Below are 11,015 nucleotides of genomic sequence, written 5' to 3'. Positions count from 1 at the left end.
ATATATATATATATATATATAATATATATATATATATATATATATATATATATATATATATATATATATATATATATATATATATATATTTGTTGCCAAAAAAATATATGAAGTGGAGGTCTACCAGATAGCACTCTATTTGGAAGCACAACAAGGACAGCAGCATATGGGGCAGCTATAATTAGATCATTTACTAGCAAGGCCCACTCTCTTAAAAATAGTCGGGCTCGTTACTTGTGCATATACCAATTTGGCTGCTTCATGACAAAAAGGATACGAAAGAAAAAGTAACTGTGCTTTGATGAAATAATAACTCCTCCCTTTTCTCTTTCTCCCTACATTCATACATAAAATTTTTAAATTGGATAAAACTACGTTAATTAATCACCAATTATAAGATGAGGGAGACATGCAACTAAAATGTGTTGAAAAATGAGACCTTCATTTTTAAAAAAGTATTTTGGTTTTCATTAAAGTAGCTAATATGGTGAGAATGAGGGTATTGGTTGATTTGCAACAAAGAAATGTACAATACTCTAGTTGACAGGTGTACTATTTTCCACTCAAATCTAAAAGCAACACTCAACACCAACCAGGAATAGGAGAAAAAAGGTAAGAGCTCTCCTTATATCCCGCTCCCTTCCCCATTACATGATGCTTAAAGCTCATTGGGAGAGTTGCCACTACCAATATATGTGTGTGTTTATGTCATAATCTCATCAAGCTATTGCAAGTTATACGCTATTGATGATCTTCCAACATGCAATCACACGGCTAGAGTTTACTTTCGGGTGAGCAAGGGGTATTATGCTATTGATGATCTTCCAACATGCAATCACACGGCTAGAGTTTACTTTCTGGTGAGCAAGGAGTATTAATCCCACCGCCCGAAAAAGGCCCAAAGGCCCCCCCATTCCCCCTGCCTCCGGGGTCCTGAGCTGCGTCGGTGTCAGCGATAGCAACGGTGCACCTTTCAGCTTACATGCCGCGCCCTACCGCCTTATGACACAGGAACATAACGCACACGGCTAGAGTTTACTTGTTCTAAAAAAATTGTGCATATAATTACATCTAAACGGGAGATGATTTTGAATCGATGGTACCTCGACAAAGCACTACCAAAGATGATCACTCGGCTAAAAATTGTCACAAACGTAGGTGTCCTAGATCCCAACCTCCCCGTAGTTGGCTTTGGTTTTCAATAGGAAAAGCTAACAACAAGGTGCAAGAAAGTATACATATATGTAAGCAATACTTAGCTTTATATCGTTGTAATATCCTCTGCGAATGTTGGATGCACAACATCGCTCAAATTGCCCTCACACACTTGCCATATAAAATTTTTCTAAACCTATATGTCAAAACAAATTTTATATATATATATATATATATATATATAGTTACAATGTCAATGATTCCATTTTGCAACATGGAAATCTTGATTTGTTTAATCAAGTAGTCTATGAGCTGCAGGTAACGTTAACAAGACAAGTTTAATATGTGACAAAACACCTCACAGAAGCACATCAAGATGTCTTTTTCTCTTTCGCCACTCCAATTGTCTCTTTTTCAGTTTTGTCACCTCCTGTGTCTCCACATTAATAAATTAACTAGGCTGCCTGGACAAACTCAAATTTCCTTTTCTGGCTTTGGATTTATAGCACTGGGAAAGATAGCAGTATCAAACTCAATCCCTCCCTCCAAAGGTGTCCAGACTTTGGCAAGAACTTGCCTTAAGAATGGGACAAATTCATGAAATATTATTACTAGTGTCCTTTGAATATGCCCCAATTTTAAGGGCAGATTCATGAGACATTCTTAGAGAATGTTCCTGCTAGCAAACCAACTCCGTCTAAGTTTTGAAGGGCAGAAAAAAGCAACTTGATATTTTCAACGTTATGTAGGGCTACAGATTTATTAACACCAAAGATTCAGCTTTCACGACCTTTGGGAGCGAACAAGGTTGGTGAGATTTTTAAATTAGTTTTTTTTTTTTTTAAAAGTCAAGTTGAAGAACAGTTCCCCACAAGCGTTAAAATATGGGTACAATCTTAGGCCTTATGTGGGACACTGGGAGCCAACTGTAGCATCTGCCGCTAATGGCCAAACTTTTGGTGAGTATTAGCCAAAAAAGCCCAAGTCCGAGGGCCCCAACCCTTCTACAAATTGGATTAGAATAATACAAAAAAAACTCACCATTTGCAGCACCTCATCTTCTCCTACAAATTTTGTATTCTTGTTTTTGAAGGGTGTACTGTACCCCATCCAGGCCTTCATGCAGTTCACGACCACATAGGTAGAAGGAATGAAGAGCTTTCGAATCTTGTTCGGACAGTGGGTTGTCAACCTCCTGCTCACCCAATAACAACATCATTCATCACCTGCCTCGGGTCTATCTCAACATGAACATAATAGTGGCACAAATTAAAAAGGTTACGTGGGAGCTTATTAATACTTTGTTTTCAATTTTAGCAGGGGCCTAGTTATAGTAATTTCCATATGTTTTAAAGAGAATCTGAAAGATCAGCACAAATTTATTTAAAAAAACTAAGGGTGTAATTCGCAATATGCAACTTTTAAGCAGGTTGACCGCTGTTAATAATTTGAACACAACAATATGATGAGTGGGGATGTTCATGACTATTCTTTCCATTGTTTTCTGACTGCTATTGTTCTTAACTTTTGAAAACATAGTTCCACCACGTTTTTTTTTTATATGTTTTATGGGCTTGACTATTTTCCCACAAAACTTTAAGGTGCATAGCACAGCTGATCCGGCTGTCTTGTGTGATCGCTTCATGTTATCAGTTTGATTTTCATGGGTGTCATGTTTTACGTCATACGGGGTAGAGTGTAGCACCAAGTCGATGACATGCAGTCTCCTTATCAGGCACCAAACACAACGTTGAAACTTAGAGGGAAAGGGGTGGGGGCTTCACTTGCTTTTTTGAGTGGTAGGTAGTAATCTTCTTGCTCACTGGGAACTATTTACCACTAGAGTAATGAGCTAATACCAAAGCATACAAAAGAAAAAAAAAAAGGATTCAAGGTTGTTGGGAACATGTGATAAAAGAGAGAGAGAGAGAGAGAGATAGAGACAAGGACAGAGAGGAGGCCATGACACAAATGACATTGGAGGCGAAGAGCTAGGTAAATATATAACTTCAAGTGGCACTGTATAGCTCGCAGGCTATCGGGTGTCAATGCTTCATGTTATGAGTTTGATTTCCTTAGGTGTTATGTTTCTGTGTCATATAGAGGCTAAAGTGTGGCACCAATTTGATGGCACATACACAATCTCCTCAGTGGACACCAAACACAACTTTGAACATTTAAAAAATGGGTCATAATTCTGGTACTCACCTCAAACTATTTAATAGAGTATTGACACCCGATAGCCTGCGAGCTATACAAACTCTGTAACGACGTAACCCATCCTCATACCCAGCTTTGACCCTTGGTTCGACAGATGCCAGTCCACCCTCTTTTAGCTTCAGTTCCGATCTAAAAACCCTACAACAACTCCTTTTTTTAAGAGTACCTCAAGATTTGTTACAAATCTTATATAGGAAACTAAAACTTTGAGGTGTTACAAATGCAACCCAGCAGCAGATATCAACGACACAATTAAACCATGTCAGCACTTCGATCTCTTCAAAACTTTCTGCAACTTTTCGCGGAGTTAAACAGTGGTTTAGTGGAAAAAGAAGACTCAAATCGCCAAGCTGCATGGTTGCACTTTAGGAGCAGCTGCTTGTTGAATAGCTCAAACAAAACGACAGTTTTTAACAACGAAAGCTTCAAAGTTAAAGGGCCATACGTGTTCTAGACCGAGCAAAACCATTAATTGCCGTCCCTAATGGACAAATCACGCTAAAGACAATGGCCCGGCCATGCTAATGAGAAGGGAAAAATGAACAAAAACAAAAGCATGCACATGTAGTGGAGAATATGGGTACCAGCGGTCGTACCGAATATTTATGCCTAAATAATGTCCCCATGTAATACCGGATGTTTCTGCCACAAATTTAGTATCAACCGGTGGAATCGCACTGTTCACGCTCTTTTGTAGGTCTGTCTGCCCATGTAAGTCGATCCGTCCTTGTTCATTGCCAAGATTCGATAACAAAGATAATGTACATAACAAAAATTCAAGAGATCAAGCTAACGAAAAATAAGATGAGAATATGCGATGCACGTCTACGTTCAAAAATGAAAAACAATTGATAAGAACATTATATGATCCTTTTGGTTCGTGGGTAAAAGTTCAAATCAATTCTTGAGGTACTAAAAATCCTCACTAGCAATCTTATTAGAAATAGGGGGGAGAGAGAGAGGGCGAGAGAGAGAGAGAGAAGAAAATCATTGATAAAGAGGGCAGGGACAGACATCCCACCGTCTCTGCATTTGACATGAACAAAAGGATGGAAATTTCAAATTCATGTAAGGTAGCTAAGTTTCGAATGGATGATTTTGTGTTTAACAAAGCTATTCGTATAAATGTGAGCTACAATGCCTTGAAAGTTGAAACTTGGAGTCGATGCAAGTTGTTTCGATGTTCAGATGTAAGATTTCAGTATTGACGATTTAACTTGCTCAGACTCTAAAGTTTCGAGAAAGCATAGTGAAATTTGTGTAATGCAGAAGATTTCTAGATTCGTTGCATGCTGTTTACATTTTAGTAACTTTTCCAAAGAGTATTTATACAATATATGAGAAACAGCTAAGCTAGAGAGAGAGAGAGAGGTAGATTCGTGTCTGCCATACGGTAATAGTTGCTGTCGTTTTCTGCAAATTATTCTTAAGTTCCCGCCCTTTTTCCATTATCATGCACTTGACCGCAGAACTTTACAAGGAAGCCCTTAAAGCAGATATGGAATGAATTAAAAGCAAGAAAACGACATTCCCAACTGCAGAAAAGGAAAAGTTGTCAAGTAAAAATAGTTGAATCTTGCTGCAAGTTCCTCACTGTCCTGCACATTCTTATCTTATATTATGAACTAATGAATTAATTAGTTATTGAATCCAATTGTTGCCCTGTTGGTGGCTTCACCATAAAAATATAGAATAATAGACTACGGTTTGGATGCCTTTTGAATGGGAAACTAATCCCATAAGATGGGATACTGTACGCGCCCACTACAAGTACCAAGATGTTGATTTTTAATTCATGGTGTCGGCCATTTCTCTCTCTCAACACACATGAAAATTCAACAGTGGTTCTAAACTGAATGGACATTAATAGACACTAAGGCCTTGTTTGGATGGAAGGAAACAGATTGATGAAAGGAAATGAAAGGAAAATAAAGGAATATATATATATATATATATATATATATATATATATATATATATATAAGAATTAACAACAACGCTCATGAAGACATAAAGAATATGTGGTTTCAAACAATAGTTTGTTCAATTTTTGTTGTGGGGGAGCATAGTACCAAGATAGGATTATGTCTTTCACCAAGTGTGACACAATTTTGGTTTTTAGGGTGAAACCAAGGGAGAAGCTTTCGATCTTTTCTCGGTGGTAGGTCATAATTAGTGGAGGGAGAATTCTTTGCTATCTAATTTCAAAATTGTTACATAGGCCAAATCATTTTTTTTTTTAATTTAATGTGATAAAGTTTAGTTTTTGAAAAACTCAAGGGGAGAGGGGGCATAGCCCCCCCTGCCAGCTGCCCCTTGGGTCCGGTCCAGAACTCGTGATACTTGGAAAGGAGAAAGTCTGTTGAAAATTATAAAAATAAGTACATAAAAAAAGTATGGTGATGGGTAATGATGAGACAACACAACAGAAAGTGAGGGAAACACTGTTTGCAGATAGTAGAGATTACGAAAGTCAGTCATGTCGCAGTGAAAGTAAATATATATATATATATTTTTTGGTGGGGCAATTAACAATTTGGCAATTATCCAAATCATATAGAAACATAGAAATAACGATAGAGAATCTAATGAATTTGGAAAGTACGTTTGATTTGATCATAAGAAATTATAAATTTGGTTGGAACAATTCCATAAAAGATAGAAAACTCAACAAAAAATGAAGGGTGGCGTGGAGTGAGAAACATTAGGTGCTTTCTTGGACTGTTTTTAACTACCTTTTTCTTGTATATTGCTTATGCTCACTCTCTCTCTCTCTTTATATATATATATATATATATATATATATATATATATATGACCATCGTTGGTTTTTTAAAATTTATAGCAACCAATTCTCACTCGACAGAGGTAAGTGTTTCCATCCCTATTCTTCTAGCTTGTGCAAATTTCCAGCAGTTTTTCCACCAATGTTGTAAAGTTATTGCTATGTGTCTTAATTCACCGTTTCGATCCACTGTTCTCGAGAAGTTCAACATAATATATAATGAATACTGACTACTTTATTTGCCTAAGGCCAGACCAACTTTTCTCAAGAACATGAGGCGACCACATTTGGACAAGCTAGCGAACACCAACATTGGCTGATGCGGCCACAAAATAGTGCCGTGCCCTAGTTCAAGTAAAATGTGAACTTTAATTTATAGTACCGCCTCCAAAGCAACATATTATCAGTGCAAATGGATCAAATTAGTAGTGGAGCTACTGTGTTACTGGTGCGGGCTTCTGCCCGCACCAAACCTTTAATCCTTTATTGTGATTGAACTGGAATTGGGTCCAGTCACATGTAGTTCCCACATCAGATGTAGGCCCGTGTCCTGCAAACACTCATTCTAGTAAGCCCGAGACCCGTTAGTTCTCCTAAACCAAATTTTTTTGGCTCCAACCGCTAGATCAAATCATCTACAAAATAAAAGGGAAGAGGGAATGCGACAGCCATTTAGGCTGTTATATCCTTTAGGAGAGACTTCGGCCTCTTCCGGGTATCTCCTCCCTATACATTCTATTATGTGGTCTGCCATCTTCATGAGACTATGTAGGGCCTAGAAGAGGTCTTCTGTGCCTGGTATTTCAAATTAAGGAGAGCTTTATGTTTTCTTGGCTCCTCTATATCCTTATTCTACATACCTCAAATGTACATGTCCTTTTTTAGTATACCTAAAGGATATAAATTATTGTGATTTGAATTTTTTTTAAATAAAATTATATATATATATATAAAATTTTATTTGAAAAATTTTCAAATCACAATAATTTATTAAACGATTTTCAAATTACAGTAATTCCTTGGGAGTTAATGTAGCTTGCTTCCTCAAAAGAACTACTATTATCCCAAAGAAACTATGCTATTTATCTCCTTCACATGGCAACCTCCAAAGGATTGCAATCAAATTATGTTCTAAATATCATGATTCTAATGAATATGAAAGATTGTTAGAGCCCTCCAATGATTAATTTTTTTTAGGTAGATCTAACCTGTTAAAATAACCAACAATAGAGCATTCGAATGCAATCAAACATGCATATCTTATGCTAAGTCATATGTACTATCAATTTGCACTCTCATCTAATATATATATTTTCTCACTCCGAGCATATTTTGATGCTGATTGGGCTGGCGCTTGGATGAGTGAAAGGTTACCAAGGGATATATGAAGTTTCTTGGACCTATCATATAATTACTGAGCTCAAAGAAACAAACTTTTATTTGTCATTTCAGTTAATTTGGATGTTGAATAAATGGTTGCTACTAATGTTGTCGTTTTTGTTTAGTTTTAGTTTCTTCTCCAAGAAATAAAGCTTCATTAATTGTCAATAACCATCGTCTCCTTAGTATGGTAATGTGATAAATGGCTGCTCACTTGGTTGTTCATAGTTGGAAAAAAATCCATTGACAGTGACATTCATTTTATGAGAGATAGAATTGCAAAAAATTTCTGGCTCCGGCACCCCTGCGTAGCAACACTAAGTTGGAGAGAGGATATGAAGGACAAAACTTATGAAAACTTAAAGCCCTAGCACACTTGAGTAAGGATTTGTTCATGAACTTCCTGGTCAGCCACCATTTTAGACCAATGATTATATCCATGGAAGGAAACCTTCTAAGTCTGAATCCCTCTACTATCTTATCCCATATATTGTTCCTAGATATGCAAGAAGAAATAAGAGATACATTCTCCTCCTTGGAAGCAAACACATGAGCGGATATTGGGTGACAAGGTCGACTCCAAGACATTTGAGGCGGCCATATATTGCAACTGATATTGGGCAGATAGTACTCACTTGGAACTAACTGATTAGTGGGCACGGGGGAGGGAGGTCCATTTGTGCATCTAGAACTTGACCTTGGAGGCCTCATTGACCTACCATATTTCATGCTTGACAGATCCCTCCATCCTTATAATGCCACCAGAATAACTGTAAGCAGTCCAAACACTTTGTTAACTGCATACTTGTACCTTGTAATCTTTCAATATAAAAAGTTTAGTCTCCTGTTGAATACTTTTATAAATCTTTAAGGACTCATAAGAAGGTCAGTTAAATAGATGGTTGTCCTGAGTCTTAGTTTTTTTGAGGATATAACTAAAGCTGCTAGGGGTGAGTTGCAGTCAATAAACTAATGACCCAAGCTTGGTGTGGTGTGAGAGTGGGCTGAATTGTTATAGTTGGTTTGAGAGCCAGTTTGAAACTCAGGCCTGGTATCCCACACGTGCAGATGAGGGGGGAGGATGTGGAATATAACACCTTATTGTAAAAAATTTAGTCATATATCAAAGATTGCTGATAGTCTTTAAGAACTTATAAGAGAGTTGGTTAAGCGGTTGATGGTCTTAGTCCCTATTATTATTGGAGTTAAAAGTTTAAGCTGTCAGGAATTAGATTTGGAGCCACCAAGCTAGGAGCCTAATCCTATTACAAGAGTAGGCCGGGTTGTCACAGTTGGCATTAGAGCATGGTTTATAAAAATGAGTAAGGCCCACATGGAGTCTTAGCTAAGTAGGGCTTTGCCATGCTACAAGGCAAGACAAGAATGGTTAACTTGGTACTATATTTGTAAGCCCACCCCACCTTCTCCTTTAATGCAGACAAACCATGCCACTTACCTCCTTACTATTGCTCCAAAGGAACTTAGCACAAAGGCTTTTGATATTGCAGATAGAGTTTGGAGGAATCCACACAAGCATGCTCCAGGAATGGCAGCAAGGATGTGCTTTATATGACACAGCAGCTCAGTGAAGGATAAATTAAAGCATGTTAAAAGTAAGGAAATGGAAGGAAGACATGGAGGTAGATAATGATGAAGATAACAAAACAAAAAGTAAAGAAGGAAACAATAATGCGGCCAACGGAGATTGCGGGAAATCAACCAAATCATAGTCATGGTGAATTTAAAAGGCAGTAGGAACCGTTTGTACATTTCTTAATAGAAATAAGAAGGCACGATTTCTTATAGTTTTTTCTTCGTCTAATCAGTTTCACATCAATGTTTCAGAATGTCACGACGTGACCAAAGAACCAATTGCAACAAAATCGCAATTGTCCTAACTTGTGTAGACATAACAACGGAAAATCTGAAGGATAGGGAAATTACATTGACAGGGCATGGCCGCATGGCTGCTCTTGACACTGTTCTGTGGCAGGTGGAACAATGATAAGCGAGTCCAAATTATATCAACTACCCCTTCCATTTCTTCTAGAAGTTTTAAATAAAAAGCTTCCACCTGCATGGGTGTCTTAAAATAAACAGTGAAACCCAACTTGGAATTATTTATCTCCATTCCGTTTCGTCTAGAAAATCTGTAGCAACTTCTCTTTTCTTCTTCTGTGTCTTAAAATCTTCCACCAACATGAGTTCTTAAAAATATGGCCAGTTTCAAGTTAATATGTTAATGGGATTGCCTGAAACTCGACCTTGGTCCTAGCGTTTACGTCAAGTGCTTTATGACCATAAGTTCATGGACAGCCCCTAGCGAAAATATTAAGGCTCTTGATTTTGACTTTTGATATCAAACAATATGGTGTAAAATCATCTGCATGCGTATTACAATATTGTTTATTGCTAGGCAAGGGGAGGGATATATATATATATATATATCGGACCATATAAACAGTGGGTTCCGACTTCTTTGAAATCTCGTGCATATAAGTTTGATTTCTCATGCATGTAAAAAATTATAGATTAGAATTAATCGATTTTAATTTCAAGAGCAAAAACAAAACTTCAGAGGGGAAAAAACAATCATGAATATATAATTTAACATGATGAAGAATAAGCACAGATTTCTCTCTTTCTTAACCAATGTTTACTGCAAGCGGTGGAGGGGCATACCACCGGCTCCTTGCAATGTGTGCAATTGTTATTGTTATCAGTGAGCTATTAGATTCCTCCGTAAGGGATAGGCACCATCCACAGAGATAGAGAGAGAAAGAGAGAGAGAGAGAGAGTTCTTTTCATCTTTGGTATCTTCAAGCTGGAGAGCAGATGAGACTCTTCTTTCATTTGGTATCTTCAAGCTGGAGAGCAGATGAGAGTCTTCTTTCATGTCACGCTAATTAGATAAGGAGAACGAAGTAGTCCCCAAATGGAATTCGTAGAGAGAGAGAGAGAGAGAGAGAGAGAACATATTGACTGAAAGTATGTTACTGTGATTCTACTCAACCATACATCACAATTTGTCCCACCCACGTATCTGCTAAATTAAATGAAAGAGGAGGCTTATCTTTATTCCACAGTTTCCGGCCAAGCCCGAATACCAAACCCCACTTTCTCCTTTGTTTCTTCCCCTTCCCTTTTAGGACTTGGAAAAGGAGGACAGTGCTTTCAGGGTTTGAAAGAAAATGGGTGTGAATCTGGCCCTACTGCATGCCTCCACCAATAATTAAGAACCTTTGACATCTTCCGCGTCCTTTGTCGGTATTCCTAGCTAGCTTTGGCCTTCCACCAAAAGATGCACTCCCTGATCTCTAAACGTAGACTTTTCCTTTTTCTCTTTCGCTTTCATAGATGCATGTTGAAACTGTGACCGGTTGTATTGGCAGTGTGGGAAGAGGCGCATTGCCATTTTGATTCCCGTAAGTGCTTTCTTTCTTAGCTTTACAGAGTGGATTTGGCACACTAGGTT

Source organism: Nymphaea colorata, chromosome 13 (genome assembly GCF_008831285.2).
Source record: "Nymphaea colorata isolate Beijing-Zhang1983 chromosome 13, ASM883128v2, whole genome shotgun sequence".
Lineage (NCBI taxonomy): Eukaryota > Viridiplantae > Streptophyta > Magnoliopsida > Nymphaeales > Nymphaeaceae > Nymphaea > Nymphaea colorata.
This window is presented reverse-complemented; position numbering follows the sequence as displayed.